Source organism: Anser cygnoides, chromosome 4 (assembly GCF_040182565.1).
Source record: "Anser cygnoides isolate HZ-2024a breed goose chromosome 4, Taihu_goose_T2T_genome, whole genome shotgun sequence".
In the NCBI taxonomy this organism is placed as follows: domain Eukaryota; kingdom Metazoa; phylum Chordata; class Aves; order Anseriformes; family Anatidae; genus Anser; species Anser cygnoides.
The window spans coordinates 6,619,422-6,641,391 of NC_089876.1; the positions used below are offsets into that span (position 1 = coordinate 6,619,422).

Consider the following 21,970-nt stretch of genomic DNA (forward strand, 5'->3'; position numbering starts at 1 on the left):
TCCAGGTGGTATGAATCTGATCAGAGCAGTCTGGAAGATTCCAGCATCATGGAAATGAGTTCTGCAGCCTAATTACATCTACAGCCAAAGATTACATCTCAAATTCTAAGATCGGAGCAAACCAAGCCTGGTCCCAGACTCAAGCACTGCTGCTTCTGCTTAGATTAGAGGGCTCAGAGTAGGTTTAGGGCTGTAAAATGGTTGCATTGGTATTTGGCAGAAAAGCGATCTAATGCATCATGAACATTTCCAACATTGGATAACTGGGATGCTTCCAGGCTGATTTCAAAGCCAATGAAAGCAGTGTCCCTGAGTACTGCATGTTACATTATGCACTGGATAAATAGTATTCAGGATAGCGTAACATGCATGACACAGGATGGAGAGCTATATCAATTTTTGGGGAGCATGAGTTTCTTATGCTGTCGTGACTGTCATGGGTGCATCGTGGCTGTGTATTGCATGTGCAAGCCACAAAGCACAGCAGCACGATCCACAAACCTCTGCCTTGTTCCTGGTATTTTGCATACATCTGCAGATCATAACCCAAAAGTGCTTCGTTATGAGAGGAGACAAGGTAGAAGACAAATCGTATAGCCAAAAGTTGTCAGCAGTGGTAGACTCCATAATCTTCCTTTACTTCTGTTTAAGGATTAATGGTTTTCCTCCCTCCGACACGGACAGCGTGAGGCTTCCAAACAATTGGTACCTTCCTGTTTAGTTTACAGCAAACGCTGAAGCAATGTCATGTTTATGGTGGATGCAGCCCTGCATTCAGGGGCAGGATGACTTGTGTCAGTCCCAGAACCCACGAGGTTTGGTATGCAGCTCTTGCACCGCTGGAGATACCTCGTCATTTACCAGATGGAAGAAAGGCAAATGGATCTCATGCTTCTGTGTTGAAGCTTGGGGAAATTGGGCTTTGGCAAAGGTTCCCTGTGTTGTTCTGTGCACTTCATGCTGTTTTTTCAGGCAGGGCCCGTTCCCCAGTCACCTGTTCCTGTGCCATGCTGTGCTGCTCTGCCAGCTGTGCTGATCAGGTTGCTTGGTAAACAGGATCAGTGAAATGATCATGTTTAAAAAAAATAATGAACCCCCTCCCAAACCAAGACAGCAACAATAACCCCCTTGAGAGTTGATAACACTTCCTCTCCCCTGTTGTTTACTCTGTGCAGATTTTAAGCATGGCAAGGCAGGGGCTGTCTCTGAGGCACTGGCGTCCTTGAAGTGATGTGTTATAAACAGAAGGGAAGGAGGGAAGAGCCCAGGCCTCATCGTCAGAGAGCGCACAAACTATTTTTGCAGGCAGGAAACCTTACCAGACCCAATAGTTTGGACCTGGATGTGCTTCTGAGAGGTAGCCAACCTTTCCTAGAACTAACCTTTTGCACTCTTGCTGTTGAAATCCCCATGCTGACATCCTAACCCTGCTGGAGTGCAGCCTTTTCATTTCTTGGATGTGCCAGCAAGCTCTTTATTTTTTTTTTTTCCCCTTCCCACAGTCAGTCTATTCAGTCCCGCTTAGAACAGGCTGTCCTGCTGGGACATTTCAGTGCAATTAGATATTAGGTGTCAGGAGCAGATAATGGGCAAGGCGTATCAGGGGAGATGGCACTTAGCTAATCGCTGGCTCTCTTTATCTAACAGGCTATTTCAGGGAAAAACAACAACAATGCAAGAAGGCTCCCACTGTAGTGTCTGCGTCTGAGACTGTCTGCTGGTGCTTTGGGGTTGTGTCGGCATTTCCACCCAGGCTTCACTTGGTGCTTTCCCAGCAGCCTTGTTTTCACAGCTGCCCCATGACCGGGCAGGAGCCTGTAAATGATTGTAGCCACAACTCTTGCAAGACCTCGTTGTTGGCACATCTGTTTTCTGCTGGATCACTTTGGTGTTGTCTTGGTTGTTTCCCCAGGCAAGCCAAGAACCTAGGTATGGAAGCGTGTGGGAAAAGGAGATGAGCTACTAGGATAATTAGCATCGTCCGTGAAACCTCCACATTTTAGATGCTTGTTACATCAAAAGCATTTAGGGTTGAAGTTACATCTTTAAGCATTTTAGTGAGTTTGAGCACTTGACTCTGTATCTCCAGCATCTGCCTAGTTTAGGTGTCTTACATCATCTTTCTGGGATCTGTTTCAGCAGTAGAGAAAAAAAAAAAGTATGTTAAATAAAACCTAGGATGGCTGAACTTACTCAGATTATTTTTTTTCAAGTGTTCTCTGCCTGAAACTAATTAGCTCATGCTAATTAGCCCTAAGTGGTGAATTGCTAGGGAGGCAGCTGTGGATGCCATCAGTCAGACACCAAAATCTAGTTCCTGGTGAAATGAGAGCCCAGGTGAGCCTCTCCAGCTGACACGAGTGTTGTTACTCTGAAGACTTGTCCTGGGTACCCCAGCTGGTTGAAACTGGAGAAAAAGCAGGAGAAGCTATATATATATGAAGGCTTTGGGAAAATAACTTTAAAGAGGAATAAAAAATCCATCTTCCTGCTCGCTGCTGTCCCATACAAAAAAGAAAATCTCACCATGGAACTCCTGAATTACAGGAATTCCTGGAGCCCCAGCAAACTCTGTCTAATCTCTCCCAGTCCCTCACGTATCGCCTCTGAATGTTTTCAGTGAGTTCCCAGACCTCGTGCTTTCTTGCTCCTGATAACTAGCCATTGCTGGGATGCCAGAACCACTGCATTGCATAGTTCAGCTATCAACAGAAATATAGTGAGATAAAGGGGATGGTTAATACCAGAGTGTCTGTGGTAATGCAGATGTCAGAGATACTCAACTGGCTTTCCCGGACAAGTTCTTTAAACGGGTCAAGTTACTTTGGGAAAATAGTATCTAGCTCTTTCGAAAGTGTGGACATCCGTAAGAACATCATGCAGACATTTCCTCCTGTTGAAGAGTCAGGCATCCATCAAATATATCCATAGTACTTCAGAGTCTTGGCAAAGTAATACCACCTCATCTGGGGCTTTCCGAAGATAGCCTCCTGGGCACTGAGCGTGTTTGGAAAGCTCCGAGTTGCGACTGAAGATGAAAAGCTGGCCTGAATGCAGGGCAATGAGTTCCTCTGAGAATTAAGTCCATAAAAAAATGAAATCTGATAGAGGAGCTGAAGGATTTATTGAAATGGATGAGCAATTGTAGGATCACAGATGCCAAAGAGGAAGAACAGGGCTGTTGGGTCTTCCTGCCAGGTCAGGGCTGTCCAGTCCAGCAACCTGTTCAGTTGTTTCGAATGAGGGTTTCCATTGCTTCCCTTCTGAGACCATTGTGTTTCCTGATGGGAAAACGTAGTAACAATGAGATCTAACTCCCAGGCTAAATTTTTCTTCCATCTAATTGCTGGCTAATGTTCTTAGTCATTTTAATGGGAAATACATACTCCAAAGAGAGAGAGGGGATTTCTTGGGGGCCCTCAGATGTTGTGCCATTGGCAGTGGCATTTTCACCAGCATGAAAATTTTGCTTCTAGCTTTGGAAATATCTTTAAGCTCTGGTGAACTCATGAATGAAACGAGGCTTCATCCCTCCTTCTGAGTCTCATCAGTGGGATGCTCTGGCTCTTTGTGCCCAGACAACCCCGTGTAATGCACTGCTGCGTGTGTCAGAGCAAATGTGCTCTTGGCACGTGGAAAGTGCAGGGTAGAACGTGAATTTGAGCTAAAACTTCTGCATTTGAGACGGATGCCCACTGAGCAGGGGTGGCTCGAGCATATTTGGGAGTTTATAGCTGCTATGGGCATGGGTCCAGAGGGTGACTGGACATCCTCATACTGGAGAAGTGCAAAATGATAATGGTTATGCCAGCCCAGGACTTTATCCAGGACTTTATCTGGGACTCTTATCCCTTTGCAATGAGTAGGGGAAGCAAAGGCAGGAAAGAGGAGACTGCATTTACTCCTCCATTCATGGAGATGCTGCACGTCACCGTTCATAGAGGGGGATTGGTCTCAGCTGTGAAGGCAGCTGCCAGTCTGCTTCTTCTGACTGTTATTTAACGCTTGTTAAAGGAACTCACCCTTTAGTTTAGATTCAGCATTTCACTTGATAGCTTTCTGCGCAGCCACCGGGGCTGGGAAAAGGGAGGGAAGAGGAATCCCAAGAGCAGTAGCAAGACAGAGGAGAATAGCCAGGGAAGGGAAAAAAAATATAAGGACATTGTTTCTAACAGCACTTAGTGGCCTAGATTTTCTTTTCACAGCTATTTCAAAAGTCTGCTTTATTGTAGATCCATTCAGCTTTTATTGGTATATAGCACACTGGGTAGCAGCAGCCACTGTTGTCTGCATGGCTCTTAACATGATACTCTGCCAGATGGCAAGAATATAAACCTGCGTTTGTACTCTGCGATTGATCAAAGTTTTTTGCTGTTGTCACCCCTGTAACGTTGTCACAGATGTAAGGCTACTACACCCTGGCTCTCATCCCCGCTACCTCCCCGTGTATAAATTCAGTACAGTGCCCCTTTTCATAGCAATATAATGCCCGCATTCCTTAAATCCCAAGGATAACCCCGGGCAGGGGAGGATGCACTGCAAGGTTTCGCCGGGAGGTTTTTAGATGAGGCTTGTGCACAGGCGTGTGTAGGGAGTGAAGCTGGCTGGGGGGGGTAGACCTCTAGTAGATGGAAATCAGCAGCCCAGCTACGTAACTGCTCTGAGCTACTCCAGGGCAGAACCCAGCCTGGGATCTCAGCAGGAATCCCGAAAAGGAAAGGGATTTGGGAGCGATTAAAAAAAAAAAATATGCAAGGCGATGTTCAGTGGGTTTGGATTAACAAAACTTGGCGGAGGATAGAAGCGGACTTGGGAGGGAGAGTGGGACTGTGCCTCTGTAATGAGCAAAGAGAAATCCCACCCTGTGCGGGGAGGAGGTGCAGGGGTGGCCCAGGGGTCCTGCTCTGCAGATTGCTCAGGTCAATTTAATTCATCTTTACTTTCCCCTCTGCTTCTTCCCGTTCTTCCCTGGCTTTCAGTCCCTATCCTAACATCCATCTTATTGCTGAGGGCATGCATATGCCAACACCTTTCAGCAAAGAGCCCTGGTAGTCTCAAGTGGCTGCGCCACGGGCTGGACACAGCTCCTTTCCCTGCGGTGGGAGAGCCTTTGGTGTCATGATCCAGCTCCCTGCTGGCCGTAAAAATCCAGGGACACGGCCTTGTCTCAGAGGGAAGATGGTCTTTCCTCCAAGGGGAAGAGGATCTCCTGTGGCCAAAGGGGGCTTTGTGCCCACACCAGAGGGAAGCAGAAGAGGGGAGAGAGCATCATGAGCCATGTTCTTCCCCCTGCCCTCTAAAGAAATGACCTGCAGCCGAAAGGGAGAGGGAAAGCAATGTCCAGAGGTCTGTAGGACTACTTCTTTAGATGTTTTTTTACAAGACTGCACCCTTGTAATCTCACCTGATGCTGCTGGACCAGAGCCTCACTGTGTGGTAAGGGGAGATGATCCCCTTCATCGTGCTTCTGTGTATGAATCACCTCTGGGAAAACACATCTGATGCATGTTGTAAAAAAGGCAAGACCCTCCACTTTCGTCCTCCTGACATTCCACAGAAGTGGCAACTTTTCCCCCTCTCTCTCTCTTTTTAAATTTAAATGGCTTGGGTTTTTCTCACATTGATGGGGAGGAGGGGAGAAGCAGCCTGGTTTGGGATGATTTATGGCTCCAGGGTGGCTAACATTTTGGCGAACCTTGCAGGAAGAGCCCCCGAAGCATGCCAGCTGTAATCTGCCGAGCTTTCAAAAGATACACTGAGCAAGATAACATTTTATTTATCCTTGTACAAACAGGCTGATGGAAAATGTGCACGTCCCAGACAAGGAAATTCTCCCTCCTCCCTCTGCCCCCTCGCCCCAGTTCAGGCTCCCCGGCAGCAGCTGAGCTCTCTTGCTCCTGCAGTCCCCGACAGCTTCAAATTCACTTCCCTCAGCACCTTCAAAGGAGGTTTTGATAAATGCATTACACTTTACAGCCAGCCAGGGCTCTAATTGCCAGGAGGATTACGATAAGCTTTTTTTCTTGTTGTTTCAAAACAATCTGGAGGACGGCATGCCCTCCCGGTGCAAAGCTTCCCCCAGCCCAACCGTAGTTGGGCAGGGAGGAAGCAGTGGGGTGCAATATTCACCCTGATTATTACACTAAACTGGGGATTATTTGATTATAATCCAACCGAGGCGGTATGGAGCTCGATGCAGACCTGCTGGTGACCTGCCCTCGATGGAGGACTTGTGCCAAGGCAGCTTCTCCGTCAGCCGCCAAGCGCCCTGGCACCTCCGGGGGCTCGGGAGTCCCAGCACCAGACCAGCCTCGTGGGCCAGCGAAGTAGAAACTCAAGAGGTCTGTCAGCCCCTGGGAGCGATTTCCTTTCTCCAGCCATGCAGTTATTGTGCATCGATGCTTTTTTTTTTTCTTTTTCTTTTTGAAAGGACGCTCTTGCTCCTTTGCTGCTAAGTTTAATGACCAGGGTCTGGTTAAAAAGTAACTCAGGGAAAAAAAGTAGAGCTGCCTTAAGTTGTGATCTAAAAATAGGGAAACCTATGCCATTAAATTGAGAGGATTTAGAAGCATAACCATAAAGCCAAGAAGAGTTTGCCAGGAGCTATCAAGTGACACAGATTTCAACTCCCTGCTTCTTCTAATTTTCTTCTTTTAAAGGTGAACTGAGCAGGCTTAGGTTACTATTTTGCTGCTTTTGACTACAAACAGAATTCAGGGGGTTCCCACCGTGACAGATACTGTTAGAGTTTCCTTTGTAATTGTTACTGATTTTATTAGTAATATATTTCTAACTCTTTACCGTCAGCAAAGAAAAATGCTTTGTAAGAACTGTTTAACCCTTAAGTATCCCAAGATGAGATTGATACATACACGACATGTATGGTCACTGTTCTTGGACTTAAAAAATTACAGCTTAAATATTGAAGCATCAGGAATTTACCTGACTGACCTGAGAGGAATCCCTTCCATCTTTGCCATTACCTGCCCCTGTCCCCTCCTGCTCATCAATAGTTTCAGCATGGCTCAGCGAGATGCTCTCAGAAGAGATGAGTTCCACCTTGTTTCCATTTCTCAGGGGGTTTGGCATGAGACAATGGAGCGTTGTTCCAAGGCAGTGTCACCTTCTTGTGTCTAGAAAATCGGTTTTCATATCAAAGGCAGATTCCCAGTTAGTTGGCATCTTTGATGAATCAGTGTTGCTTTTTACTGACATTTCTTACCGACTTACCTACTTTCGATTGGTCCAGGCTTCAGTATTTGCCCCAAAGCCCTATATACTACTGAGATTGTATACATGGGCTTGTGCTCACCTCAGATGACACCGTGCCAGTCTCAGTATTGCTTTGTATGAAAGAGTATCAGGCGGCTCGCTATCAAGGAAGGCCTCATTTGTCCTTTTTTTCGAGACGGTGTCTTTGAATCAGCTGGGCTCTGTCCCTTTCTCAGGTTCTTGAGCATGAACAGAGCTGTCCAGTATGCCAAAAGGCTGCCTGACAGACAAACAAGGAAATATTCAGGGAACTTTGAAGGTGATGAAAAGCAAAGTTATTCTAGATAAGCTCTGGAACATACTGCCATGAGATAACACCAGGGGCACGTGCTGGTTGGGATTAAAAAATATGTAGATATGTTGATAATGGGAATATCTGCTCTCATATTACCCTGTTCTTCTTTTTTAAGGGATGCTAATCCTGATGCTTTAAAGGCATATGCTGAATACTGAACATACGGTTATTTAAGGACTGCTTTACTGGTGTATAATGGTATGCTATGCAGTCAGTGGTTTCCTAGTGTGAACATAGCTGCTAAAACAAAGCCGTACTTCAGCCCACACAGCTAAAGCATCCTCTGAAAACCAAAGATAACTGCAGGATTTCTGATACATGTTGTCTACGCTGGAGACTCCTGAGTGAGGATTGCTCCTAAGCAGCCTCATCCTTACAGCGCTAACACCCTTCCAAGACTTACAGCTTCCTCCTGGATGTCTGGAGGCAGAAGAAGCGTGTGTCGTCCCATTTGGTGTTTCTGGCTTTCCCCAGTGCATTGGGATGAACTCACCGTCGGCTTTGGAAGCACCCCTCTAGCCCTCATTCTTGCAGCTGGTTGCTGTTTGGTTGTTTAACTGGAATTCAGCTGGCAGGGCAGGCAGACGCTGCTGTCTTAAACGTAAGCTGCTGTCCCCGTTAAACATGCTGTATGAGCTAAGCCACTACTGTATGCATGGGTATTTTGAGTATTTTCAATGTGCTGTAAATGAAGACAAAACAAAAGAAACAGCGCTGTGGCTTGGCTAAAGACTTTGAAGAGTGTTTCAATCTGAATTGGAAACACTACCTTTAGACAGGTATGTTCTGCCTGCTTCAAAACTGAAAGGGAGATGCCAGAGGCTTTCCACAGATTTCAGTGGGAATTGCATCGATTTTCTGACCCACCACAATCTCCCTTGAGCTCCTCTAGCTACTCTCTTGTTTCAGAACAATCCCATTTGTTTTTAACTCCCCCTCCCTGTCCCCATCGACCCATCACTCCAGTTTATTTAGCAGATGTTGGCCTAAACTTTTGTAGCAAGGGTAAACAGAGCTAAGGTCAATCGGAGAAACACAGCACCCCAGGAGAGCTGCTGCTTTTCACCGCTGCTGGCGAGCCTGCGTCCAACTGGAATTGGAGGGAATCTGAAAAGACATGGGTAGGATTAGTCCCATCGAGTATAGGAGGGTTTATACGTATAAAAAAAAAACCAGTCACACAGTACAAAAGCGTGCAACCCTAACATGAACTGGGTAAATCTATACTCTTCTCATGTTTCCTCCCTTTGAAGACCTTGCGTTTTGTACTCTCAGCGATTACCATGTGAATCAGTGATTTAAAAAAAAAAACACAAACCCAGCATCTTGATAAGAATCCGACTGTGCTTTACCAGCCCATCCTATAAGGTAACCAGAGCAAGGTTCTTTCACTCCAGCCATTATTGGCAACACAGATTATATTCTTCAAAGTCTGTCTGTCTCGTTCAAACACAAGGTCCATATCTTGGCTGAACATTAACGTTACCTGATAGGCCCTATGTCCAGCTCCACCTTGCCCTTCCCAGCAGGTTAGGCTTTATAGCAGAGTCACAACGTGAGCAGAGGGAATAAAGAGCCTTTGTGTTCCTCTTGGGTCCATCCCCTGAAGCTGATCAGGCACCAGGATTGATTACCGGTCAGGTAAAAGACCTGATAACCTACCGAATCTGTATGCAGACCCCTTTCTGACTGCTTCCTCCTCTGATTTGCATTTCAGGCTTCTGTCTCGTTTTGGAAACGATTTGCTCTTTCCTGCAGTACGGTGCAAACGGGAGGAAGTTAACATGGGAAGAGTCAGCAGGGAAGGCGTGAGCTTGAAGGCCACCGTTTTACTACTGTACAAATAGAAATTAAGGTCATCACCTGTTACTTAAAGCATAGCAATGACTAGTTCAGCTCCTCTTCTTCACAAGTACTAGGAATCAGCGTTAATTTATCCATTTATTAAATGTGTATACATAAAATAACATTAAATTATTGAAGTTGCAAAACAAAGAATCGAAGGAAATGTCCTCTTCTGGCTTAATTCAGCATCTGTATGCATATGCCAAGTGATACAGTTTCTAATTAGAAGTTCTCCTACCATTTTTCTCCTAAAATTACAGTTCCCCATAAAAATGTAATTACATGTCCCAAGCATGCAAAACCTTAGCCCAAACTATTCTGTTAGGCAAAATTACGAGCAATTTAACTTCTGTCATCTTCAGTTTTAACAACCTGATGATTCTCACCCTAACCACAGAGACTCGTGGTAGCTGTTAGAAGTCCCATATGGAACTCTGCAGTTTCTTCTGTTTGGGATAGGAACAGCCTGTGGAGAAATTTTGTATTGAAAGGGTGTTTTTGTTGTTGTTTTTGGTTTTAATGTTGTTGTTTTTCTGGCAGCCCCAGCAAACAGCAGTGAAGTTTGTTCAGGGCCTCTTCTCTCTCTGCTCTGCTGGTGTATGGGTAGAAATGGGTATGGTTTGAGGTAAAGGTTGTGAAAGTGGGACTGTACCTATGCTGTTGGTGTCCACGTCTGCTGGAGGGTGCTTGCCTTCATGTGAAAACATGGAAGACTCTAGGAAATTATGCTTCTCTCTCCTCCATTTGGGAAGTGACCCAACAGGCCCCAAATCCCTCACTGCTACAGTATAGGAACTGTGAGGAGAGGTGAAGCCTCTTCTCGCCTAAACCCAACAATTATAAACAAGCCATTTAGCCAGAGCATAAAAGATTGTATAAATGGAAGCATGCCTTCCCTTAGGGTTTTCCATCAGAGGGGTTGTTACCCTGACACCCAGCTCTGGGGAACAGCCTGCTCTTTTGTGAGCAATTCCTATGGGAGGTCTGAGGAATTTTGAAGCTGTCAGGCTGTAATACCCTGGTTTTAGCTTTTTTCGAGAAAGCGCACTGTTTTCCAGAGACTGAAGCCAGACTGCTGGCTTAAAGCTGCTACATTTCACCAAAAGAATGCTGATTATTTCACAGTCATGCGAGCGCCTGACCGGTAAAACGTGTGGGCAGTCTGCGACTTTTTTTTTCCTGTTTTTTTTTCACCGATTTGGCTTCTTAATACAATGCCTGAAGATCTTTTGAAAGGGCCAGAAAAATCTGCTGACGGATCACGCAGCTGATTTGACCCAGAGCGCCTGCTTGGCTGAGCAGAAAGATGACACTGCAGCAAAAATGTTACTTTAAGGGAAAAGAAAACACGCGCAGTGCTCCTGCTATTGTTCCCAGCCTCTGTTCTGGTGCCAAGCTCGGCACTTAGGAAAACACAGAGGTACCAGGTTTTAACCTTTCGCCTGCTTCCCGCAGGTGTTATCTTTTGCTCTGAATGGGCAGGATGAGGGCCACGAATCACTTTTCTAGCCTCCGGCAGCCCCGCTGGCTACGAGAAGCTTTTTAGCGGGTTTCGCAGCGAGCAGCTTAACAAGATTTTCGGCAAAAAGAGGCATTTGCTCAGTCCTACTCTTTCTAGGTTTTCAGCTGGTGTCTTCTCTTGCAGTGCTGAAAAATAGTGGGGGTGGCTGGGATATCCAGCCTGTGCTGAATAGGAGCCATGGAGCAGGCAGGTCTCTCTGTTTTTGTGATTTAACTGCATTTCATCACTGACAGAGGAGTTGGAAAGAAATCCGAAATGACTTTAGCGAGGTTCCCATTTAAATAGTTATTGTTTTGAGCGAAAACGGTCTGGGGAAGGAGAGCAAAGTGCTCTGACTTCAAAGCTTGTCATTGTGGAGAAATCTGATGGTGAGTGGTCACGCATACCTGCCCGTCGCTCCTACGGCAGCAAAGCCAAGGGTGCTGGCAAGCAGCCTGGGCATGTTCCCGTTACAGTCTGGGTGAGAGATCCTCAGCTGGTGCAAATCACGATAGCTGTGTTTAAGTTGAATTTTTTCTAACTTACTGGCTGCACTGAGGGCTGGACTCCTCTTATGAGCCTGTGGGAGCTTCTTAAAACCTTCCGATCCTGTTACTTGTTTAAATGTTAGAGAAATCCTTTGAGCCCAAGAAAAGTGGGTGTAAGTATGAACAAGACTTATACTCTTTCAGTTTGCCAGGCTGCCTTGCTGTCCCATTACACTTAACAAGACACTGATAAATCCCCAGCTGGACTGTGCGTGCCCTTCATATCTGCCACAAGAAACCGAACCCGCTCATGTAGCCCAGCTGTAGGGCCATTTTTATGAACTTACCATGCCATGTTCTTGTAACTCAGCTGAGTCCTATCCTGCATCATTGGGACAGGGCGATCGGAGCTCAGCAATGTGTCTCCCTGTAATTTCTGAGCAGTCTTGGTGTTCAGCTGGAAATATGGAGGCCACGGGCTTTTTTTTCCTCAGCAGATGCATGTCGAGTTCACAGGCATGAGCACTCCCGTCCTGTAGGTTGGGTCACTCCATCTTGCAAGGACGATGCACCAGTGATGAAAAACGGGTGCCTCTAAATATTGAGAAGGTGCCTGGGAGGCAGGCAAATTATCTCAGAAGCATCTCAGCTAACCCTGCTCAAGCAAAAAAAAAAAAAAAATTTTATTTAGCCTCTAATCTATCTGTTGAATCTAGGGTTGATTCGGTGAACCTTTTTTTGGAAGATGTGGGAAGTTAGATGAGATGAAAATTGGCAGTTCAAGTCTGGAGATTGCTTGTTTGTCTATGAGTGTAATAAAAATGAAAGGCATTTAATATTCATTGGGTATTTTTGACGACTACTCATTTTTAGCGTGTGTGTGAATATCTTCCTGTACGATTGAAAGTGATAGATGTTGATGAAAGTCCATTGCCATAAGCACTGCTCGATGCTTTTGTCAACAAGGGAGCTGTGTTATTTTGCACTGGTCATACTGTATGAGAAGTTTGAACCAATTCAGACCTTTCTACTAGTAAATAAATGCTCGGCCCCTCTTCTGAGCGCAGCGTCACCAAAAGTGCCCAAAGTGTTAGAAGTGGTGTGTACACAGCTGAGAAGATGTTACAGGAGGAGGCTGTGATTTTTACAGGAGGAGGCTGTGATTGCGGCTGTCCAAAGGCTGGCAGATCTATCTCCAATTGCTTTTTTGAGATTAAAAAAAAAAAGAAAGTACTGTTCTGCACTGGAACAAACCCAGAATGTTTCACTTTTTTTTTTTCCTCCCTCAAGTTGAAATGTCACCCAACTATCCCTTTTGGACTGAAAATCCTGGGCTTTTCCATTCCTCTTGGCCACTGTGCGAGACCACCAAAACATGCAGTTACTTATCCCTACTTCTTTGGGTTGAGCTGTGCATGGCCATCCTGGCAGTAGGAGTTCAGCTGTGCCTGTGCAATGTGGCTTAGATCCCAAAAATCCCTTCTCTGCTGTCAGCGATGACTTGAGGGTGAAGCTCAATCCTGGCTTTTGCCAGGATTCTCCTTGTTTGTGGATTCATTGTCACTTAACCCATGCAAGTCGTATTTTAAGTACACATGAAGCTATTTCCCCCTCACCAAAATAAATCTTGGGGGCATGCTGACTGGCTCGCTCTGGGTTGTTTTCTCCGTTTGTTGTCAGGTCGTGCTAACGTGGCCACGGATGGATGTGTAAGTTGAAGGAAGCATGGGGCTGATTCTTCAGCTAAGGTTCATAGCTGAGTTGCAATGGCTTTTGCAATTTGAAATTTTCTGTAAGTAAGCATCTGTGTCTTTTAAAGTGACCTGGCCCCTAAGGAAAGAGTTTGATGATACATGGGCCTGCAGCCAAGGCTGAACAAACCTGTTGGGGAAGGGGTGGTGGAAGAGAAAGGGAGGAGAGAGAAAAAGGTCATAAATTCTAACCAGGGGTCTGGTGGTGATGCTATCTAGGACTGTTTTGGGGCTTTTCCTTAGGGAAAATCTAACCACTTTATTTAAAAAAAAAAAAAAGTAAGATGAATAGCACCATCTCCATTAGGCAGATGGGGAAATGAGGCAGAGAAAGATGAAAGGACTTCGGCCTATTCATCCCACCAGGAAAACAACAACATCCAGGTCAGCCAAGTCCCTGTCTTTATGCTTTAGTCTTCAGGCCGTGGCTTTCTAACTACCTTGCACCTGTGTAAATAGTGAGGCAGGTGTAAAGCTGCCGTGGCCATCCGCTGGGGAGATGTCTGCGCTCAGAGCCATCCTCAGAGGGTAGTCATGGCCTTCCTTGTTCTTCTGCCTGCCCCACGGTACGGCCTGTAGCCTCCCCAGAGGAGGAGGCATTGCTCTTGCAGCGTAAAAGCCTGTAGTCAGCACGAGAGATTTCATGCTCTGTCTCTTGAAATCCAATATGAAGCAGTTGCCTTCTCTCTGTCCCACAGGCTCGTTACGCAGCTCCGTGTGTGGCCTCTCCCATAATTAACCTGAGGGGGTTACTTTCCTTTTCTAATTTGTAGGAAGTGGCTCATGACATCTGTTGCAGCCCCGAGGCTCCTTCCTGCAAACCTGTAGCTGTTTTTCGTTGAAAGAAAAGAGGTGCAACGATTAATCAACGATTAACCAACTTGAGTCCTGGCTTTGAAAATAACATCTTCCAATTGCTCAATAAAAACTACTTGGGAGTAGGGAAGAGCGAATATGGCTTTTTGCAGGCAACCATTGACTTAAACCACAGGACTGAACAACCTAATTTCTCTTCATGTTGACTCTTCAGGAAAACAAAACAAAACAAAAAATAATAATAAAATCATCCTGGGATGAGTTTTAATGCGCTTTGCTTTATTTATTCTGTTGGTTTTATAGTGCAAAGTTACAGCAACCCTCTTGCTGTCTCACCTGTTCTCCTTTGCATATTTCCACTTACCTGTTGCATCTCACCTTAACAGAATTGGCGATGTGGGAGCTTCCCTATAAAAACCATCATAGGGTTTTCCCTAAGTCAAAGCATTTTGGAAGCCAGAAACATGTTTCCTGGATGTGAAAGGCAAAAGGGATCATTTGGATTCCCTTATCGTGAACAGGGTTTTCAGGTTTTCTATTGTATTTTGTATATGTAGGTGGTATTTTTGCAAGGAAAATGCCCAAAAGAGACAGAAGTATGTGCCAACTTAGCCAGTTCAAGGTGTCTGTGTCTTGCTTCTTGAAGCTCTTAGTTGTTACAAAGTCAGTATTCCTCAGGCCAGAGGGAGAGAAAGGCTATAGAGTGGAATCTGTGTGTGCACCAGAGCTGTGAGAAAATGGGAGAGTTTTGTTCTCACTGATTTATAACAGGGCTTGAACTGAGATTTTTGTTATCTAGGCCGTGGCTCTTCTGGGAATCATAATTTTCCATCCTGGACCTAAAAAGTTTTTTACAGATGCAATTTTGATATACTTTCACCCCAAATTTGCACTTTTCTTCTAGCTGGCACTTTCTGACTGAAACACAGGCAGCTGGAAAATTGCTGTGCTGGAATCCCATCCGACCTCTTGCACAACAGGCTTCACAGAGCCTCACGTGGTAATTTCAGCATTACATCTGTCGGGCATGGAACGTGAATTGTGCAGAGGAAGCAAACCTTTTAGAAAGCTGTCCATTTTGGGTTTGCACCAGGCTGCTGTAGTGTGAGTCTGGCAGCTTTGAGCCCCGCCATGGCTGTCAATACCTTGAGAGCAGCTGCGTACGCGTGTACCGCAGTAAGAGCAGGGGAATGGAAGTCGCTGGCTGGCTGGCTGAGGAGCAAGAGTCCCTTCGTCTTTTAGCACCAGGCCCTGTGGCACTTCTGCAGTGGTTTCATATCCGAGAGCCGGGGCAGCGGAGCAGAGCCCTGTGTCTTCTGCACGATCCCAAGACCAACGTGATGGGCCCAGGCCGAGCACCCTGTCCTGTCATGGCTGTTGAATGAGAGGGTTGAGCTGTCCCCTGCCACATCCAGGCCATCAGATTGTCCTCTGGGGAACAAATCTGCTCCCCACATGTGTCAGGGTAGTGGCAGCAAAGCCGCTTTGTGGCCCTTGGCCCACTGCTGTGCACCGGGGTACAAGGTATAGCAGGGAAGAAACGTTTCTCCTCACAACACTGCACAATTACAAGGGCCCTTTTAGCTTTAACGCCGTGTGTTTGAGAGGTCTGCTTGGCAAGCAGCTGAACAGCCCCGTGGTCTGTGTGAAGGAGCAACGTATTTAGAAGAAAATATATGGCTCTTTGTTAATAAATAACAAAGTATATGGGAAATTCTGTGTAGGGGGCCACGGCAAGACCAGGCTGAGTGTGTGGCTGCAGAATCGAGGGCTCTGTTCCAAGAGAAGGGAGCTTTTGTGTGGCGCAGTGTTACAGGGGTGTAACAAAATGTGTAAGGTCCTGGTTAAAAGCTGATGGGCCTGACTTTTCTGGAGGACAGCAGTGATGTGCCCATTTCTCGGGGCTGCCAGAGCCTGGGCTCTGCGGATACGCTGTGTGAAAAGGCTGAGAGCAAGGTGAATCCCTGCCATCTTCCTAGGCGCATGTCATGCTTTGCTTTGTGGCCATTAGGAAATTGTTTTGAGGGTCATCCCAGAACGAAGGACCCGTGGGCCTGCCTAGCAATTGCTGACACACATCCACCAGGCCTCCCCTGCCCTCCTTCCATTACTGAGGCGTATCCCCAGTACAAAATTTCCTTCCAGAGCTTTCCCTACTGACTAAGTTATCACATGGATATTTCACATCTCATTCAATTTCAGGTTCCTTTACAGGCACCAGAATAACCCCGTGATGCTGCAGTGAGGTAGAGATTTAGATTTATATCTACTTTATTGGGAAGAAATAACACTAAGAAGTCAGGTCCCAAGCATTCAAATGCACATGTTTGATGACAGATGCTTAAATCAATGCTTAAACACCCAAATGTGTTGCCTGGCCCTGATCCTTGAAAGCTGTTAAGCACTTGTAATTCTATTAATTTAATGCCAGTTTAACAGGCAGGCATCTTCTGCTACCACCCCCTTCACTGAAGAGACAGAGATGCAGAATTGTTACAGAAAACCTCTGATTTCACCCTGGTTAAGTCCTGCAGCAGATGATAAAGATGTAATGTTGCATTTCCCAGAACCATGACTCAGTCTTCAACACTCACGAGGGCATTATAAGGTCTTTTAAAATTACCATTTGGATGCTCATTACTTGTTTTCTGGCTGAGGGTTCAAACTGTCAAGATTTCCACAAGCTCATCACCACAACAGCTAAAAAATTCCCTGAAGCTCATCCTTTTGTGTTAACCCATGCCTCCAGAAGCAGGGACTTGATGAAAACATACTAAATATAATGAAACTCGGGATGAAAAGAGTACAGTTGGCATCTTGGAGAGTTTTGCATAGACACTAACAGTTATAAGCCTGGCTTTCCTTGGAGAAATGATGGGCTACAAGTGGCGCCTTCTTGTTCGGATGACTTGTGCCAGGAATCCCACTGAGTCAGCACAGCAGAGGGAGGGTGAGGTTGCTTCTCACCCTCCTTGTGCCTTGTCAACAATAAAAGTGTGCAAACATAGACTGCAATTTTTTGTTTAATTGTGTGAGATGGTTTGGAGAGAGCCAGCTGTTACTTTTCTCCCCGGGGAAGCTTTTGGGCTGACATAACCCAGCAGCAGGGAAGTGCATGGACGTGGCAGGGGGATGGTAAGGGAGGGCAGGCGTTGGGTCTCACGCCTTCCCAAACCGAATTACAAGTCTGTCACTATCACATCTTGAAGCGGATGGCTCAGAAGGCAGTTGACATAGGTTAAGCACTCTAAGAGCAGCAGAAGTACCATGGCAGCACACGTCAGAGCAGGGATGCTGCGGCAGCCACCCCATTTGTACAAGTTCAATCCAGTGTCACCATGGGGGCCCTGTTCTTGCTCCTCCTTGCACTCGTATCGCACTCCTCAAGGCTCACTGGTGGCAATGAATGGACCTTTATCAGCCTGAAATGAAAGCGTGGCTGTGCTAGTAACCACACAGCTTGGCCCTGGCTAAGCCCTTGGTGGTTGGTAATGAAATTCAGGGAATTCCAGACACAAGTGCTTCTTCATTTCTCTCTGCTTTTATCTGAATGACCAGAGTAATTTGTGCAGAGGAATGGAAGATCTTGAAGACCATGCCAGATAGCTCGCTGCACAGCTCAGCCTCCCAGATGCTCGCAGCCTGTAGGTCACTTTGCAAGCGTTTCCCTTCCCCTGGCAGGGAATCGAGAGATAGGAGCATACCAGAGGGAAAGGGTGCCCTTACCGATGTGTTTGTCTGTCTCTGCATGTGAGTGAAGCGATAAGGTGCATCTGGCACGAGGTCTCGCTGTGTTTCCTCCGTGCTTGCTGACATGGGGAACTAGTGTGCTGCTCTGCGCTATGGCTCATTGCCCCTGTGCCTGAAAGAATTCAATTCATTTCATCTTTCAATGGCATTGCCATGTAGGGGAAGGAATTACTTTCTTTTTGTTGTTTGAAAGACTAGTGTGCATGCAATCTTATGTGGTCTGTGTTTAAGAAGAGGAGCTGTGGGCTGTGCCAATATACAGCTGCAGAAGCACCTTGGAACAGCATAACACCCATGAGCTGCTGCGAAATTCAGTATGGTCCTGTATCACCGTAGGGAATTTTTGGAGGTAACATTTTTGGGGTGAAAAGCGCCGGTTTATCATAACTGAAACTTTGAGGAAAGGTTTGATTTCAGTCACTCATCAGGTCCATTGAAAAAAAAAAATCCAACAACCAACAACCCCACTGCTATTATCGTCTGTTTCACAACTGTGCCTGGGGGACTTCGTCTTGGATCGGGACGGACTAATTGTTGTATGAATGAAGAATGGTAGGAGTAAAATGGTCTCTCACCCAGGGAGGTTGTGATTGCACTTCACTTTCTTCAGATGAAAAGCATCATTTTCTGATTTGAAATGGTTTGGTTTTAATCTGTGATTTAGGTTACTTTTTACCAAAAAGCCAAATTTACCAAATCTTTTTACCAAAAGCTTAACAATTAATAGCAACTGCCAGGATTGAAATGAAACACTCCCAAACCACTGATATAACATTTGTTCAGATAGGAAAATGTTCTTAGATTAGTATTTTGAGAAAGCCCTGAGGTTCTTACTTTTCATCGTTATTTGTTACCCCTCTTTGGAGCAGAATTTTCCTTTTGAAATTTCAGAGAAGTCTCCAGGGCCTGGAAAACCATTTCCCCCTTGCGACCGTGGCGATTAGCCCATTGTTAGGAGGGGTGGTGGCAGGGTGTGGGAGTTTTTCCCAGTGTGTTTTCTAATCCCACTCTAAGCAGAGTTATATGATCCATTATGGAAAAACAGCTGAGTACAGTCTTGCATTAGAGCACTGCTGATGCTGCTACTGGCTGAACAGCACTTTTTTTTTTTTTTTTCTTTTTGAATTATGGGGCCCCTTCTTGCAGTGCAGGCAAGGCCATAATAATTCTCTGAGTGTGGAGCAGAAGGTGTCATGGTGCTGCAGTACGTAGGCTCTGCATGTGGCAGCATAGCCGTGCATTTCAACACACAGAGGGAGCCCCGTGGCTGTGGAGCAGCATCATATGTTTCATGCATGCAGTGCTATCCCAATTGCACTTTACCAAATACGTAGCGATACACACGCATGCATTTTGTGTGCGTTGATGATGTTTTGTCCTGATCTTCAGGACCTACACATGCGTTTTCCCATGTAGGTTTTGTGTGTACATGCACATGTGCTTTATGTGTGCTATTCATGTGTATATGTATATACATACACAGAAGAACCGATTATAAGCAGCTAAATTTTACAAAAAAATCTTTTTTTTTGATTTAGAAACATAAATTTCAAATAGTTTTTAATGTCTTCAGTCATTTGCTGCGATACTAAACACACCCTTTTCCCTTGCCCTTTCCCCCTCCCCTCCACTCCCAGCGAGTTACCATTATTTTCAGGGCAGCAGCAGCTTGTCAGGCTCGCAGTGCTTGGGGGGCTTAGCGGGGGGATTAGCAGGAGTGCTCGGCCAGGCTGTGCAGTGGTGTTTTGCCACATGGGTCACTGTGCTTGAGCAGTAACACCAAAGGTGTGTCGGCAGCAGCCGTGGGTCCCCAAACTGAGCTGAACTCCCCTGCCTCCTCCCCTTAGGCCACATCGGAGGACAGTTTGTCCTGGCACAGCAGGGAGATGCACGGTCTCTGTATAGACACGTTTCCTTCCCTGCTGTCAGCTGTGTGAGTTCTGTGGCTACTGAACCCTCCCTAAAATACATATAAATAGGAAAATGGGATTAGCTCTTGGCATATTTTAGAGCTACTGAAAGTTTTCTACATTACACAGTTTCTTCCTTCCTCTTTGCTCATCTCTGAAGGCTGTTTTCCTTTCGCTCTTTCCCATTCCCTTTGCCTCCAAGGCAAAAGCAGGGCTGTACCTGGAGTGTCAGCCCCTTCCTCCCGCTGGTAGGTGATTATGCCTGAGGGGTTTCATTGACATCACAGAGGATTAGGTGTGAGAACAACTGCTTCTGTGTGAAAGAAAGGTTCATCCTCCAATCCTGCAAGAAAAAGAAGAAGAAAAAAAAAACCACAACAACAAAAAAAAACAGATTAATATTGTTTTAAAACAGTCACTCCCAAGAAATCCCTTTCACTTGTATATTTTCTCCTCCTGGGACACACTTCTGCAATATCTGTCCTCTTCCTTTAAGTGGTTACATATTGAAAATGTAATATCCTGCCAGAAGAGGCTTGATTGTTCTACTTAGGCTAAATGGACTGAAAAAAAAAAAAAAAAAGAGAAAGAAGCATTACAGGATTGGTGTTTTCGGTTAATTGTTCTGCAGAGAGGCTTTTGCCAACTCTTTGTTTTTGGGCCAGGTAGAAAGCTTTTGCTGCACAGTTGTGTTTCTTTCCACACTTAGGCACTGGGGGGATGTTTGCTGCAATGCTGACAGGACTGGCTCTCTCCAGAGATGTGTCGCTGGGAATTGGAAGAAAGACCACTGTCATTTTAAGAGGAGAACAGATGTAAAACTTGAGGGAGAAAAAAAAAATCAGTTAAACGCGCATCGAGAGGTCTTCTGGACGTGTCTGCATAAGCACAGCCACATGCTGAACCCTTCAGTCTGAGATAGCCTGAGTCCTTGCTGCAACCCCTGGTGTTGCAGTTGACATTTGGTGCATCCCCTCGTGACTTCGTGTCACACTGCTGTGCCCCTAGCACATTAAAATGATGGATTTTCCCTGCCTCGCCATTATCTGCCACGATGCTACTCCACAAATCAGCGGTTTCCTTTTCCTTCCTCCACAAAAGCCTCTCACTGCCACTTTCTTGGCCACCTATTAACATAATATTTGAAAACCCCGGGGCTTGCTGAGCTCCTCATACATGACAGAGCTCTCACGGGAAGGGAGTGTGTCCTGGAGTGGAGGTAACATCTTCGGGTTGTCACAGAGAGCACTGGGGATCCAAACTCACAGGGCAGCCTTGGGCAAGTCGTTCTGTCTCTGCACCCTGCTCTGTGTTATATTTGTCGCACCACTAATGTGAAACGGGGCAGAGATGCCAGCAGGGATCCTGGCAGTAGTTGATGTGGTCCCGTGTTTGATGTAGGTAGACGCATTTTCTTGTCTGTGAGTTGCATGCGATGACAGGTCAAAGCATTTTGAAGCCTTTAATTCACCGAGCATCCTGTGTCATCCTCACGTTCGCGGGCAGCTGTGCGAAGCGTTGTTAGTACTGATTGTTGTATTCCTGAAGAGAATAGCATGCAAGAGCATCTTCTGGAGAATCTCCTATGCACAAATGCAGAATGAAACTGTTCATCTTCAATGGTATTCCATTTTCTTCTCTAAATTCTGGTTTTTGGATAGTTTAAGCCAGAACTTTTTTATAGTTTTGCCTTAACTTTTACATTTAAACCACTGGAGCGCTATACCTCCTCTGTGCTGGATGCGCTCCAGTCTAAACAAACTCCATTCCGCTCGCCTAAATTCCCTTCTATAGTTTCAGCTGAGAGTGAAATTCCTTTCTGCTCCTCCGTCCAAGCTGCCGTGTGCTGTCACTTGGGGCCGCGACACGGCTCGTGGGTTCCTCCCTGGCAGTGGCAGCGTCTCGGGAGTTTGTGGAGCGGGGTCCACGTAAGCCCGCGGGATCCCTCGGGATAAAAAGCCGCTCGGTAAATACTGTATCATTTCCATTGTCAGTCGGGATTCAGGAGGGAAGTGATCCCACTTAGTTAAAGCAGGATGAAGTGTCTATTTTCATATTTGTTTAATTGAACCACTCAGCGTGTCTGATAGTAATGGCTTTATTTGAAGCATGTGGTTCTTATGAGCTGTTAAGATACCAATAGCATGTGGATTAGTCTTTCTGCCAAGAAAGCCAGGTCAATTCTTCAGGAAAATAAAAAAAAACTAAGGCAAACTTTATTTTAACAGTGTCTTGAGTTTCACTTTAGGTTCCATAAATATTTGTCAGTGTTCCTTTTGTAAGACCCATGCGAGCCCTTGGCAAGACATGAGGTCTATCTCCAGAACACAGAATATAAATAA

The 21,970-nt window shown here is 45.8% G+C and overlaps 1 protein-coding gene and 1 long non-coding RNA gene across 4 annotated transcripts in view; both read left to right on the forward strand.

Moving 5' to 3' along the window:
- LOC125180065 (uncharacterized) overlaps positions 1-20,021 on the forward strand; it is a 35,762-nt gene extending 15,741 nt beyond the window's left edge. The window contains exon 2 of the long non-coding RNA XR_007158294.2: positions 1,648-20,021. This is a non-coding gene — a long non-coding RNA (uncharacterized lncRNA). The remainder of the gene's footprint in view (positions 1-1,647) is intronic.
- The window catches only part of FGFRL1 (fibroblast growth factor receptor like 1), a 172,401-nt gene that overhangs the window by 40,438 nt on the left and 109,993 nt on the right, over positions 1-21,970 (forward strand). The gene's annotated exons all lie outside the window — the stretch shown is intronic.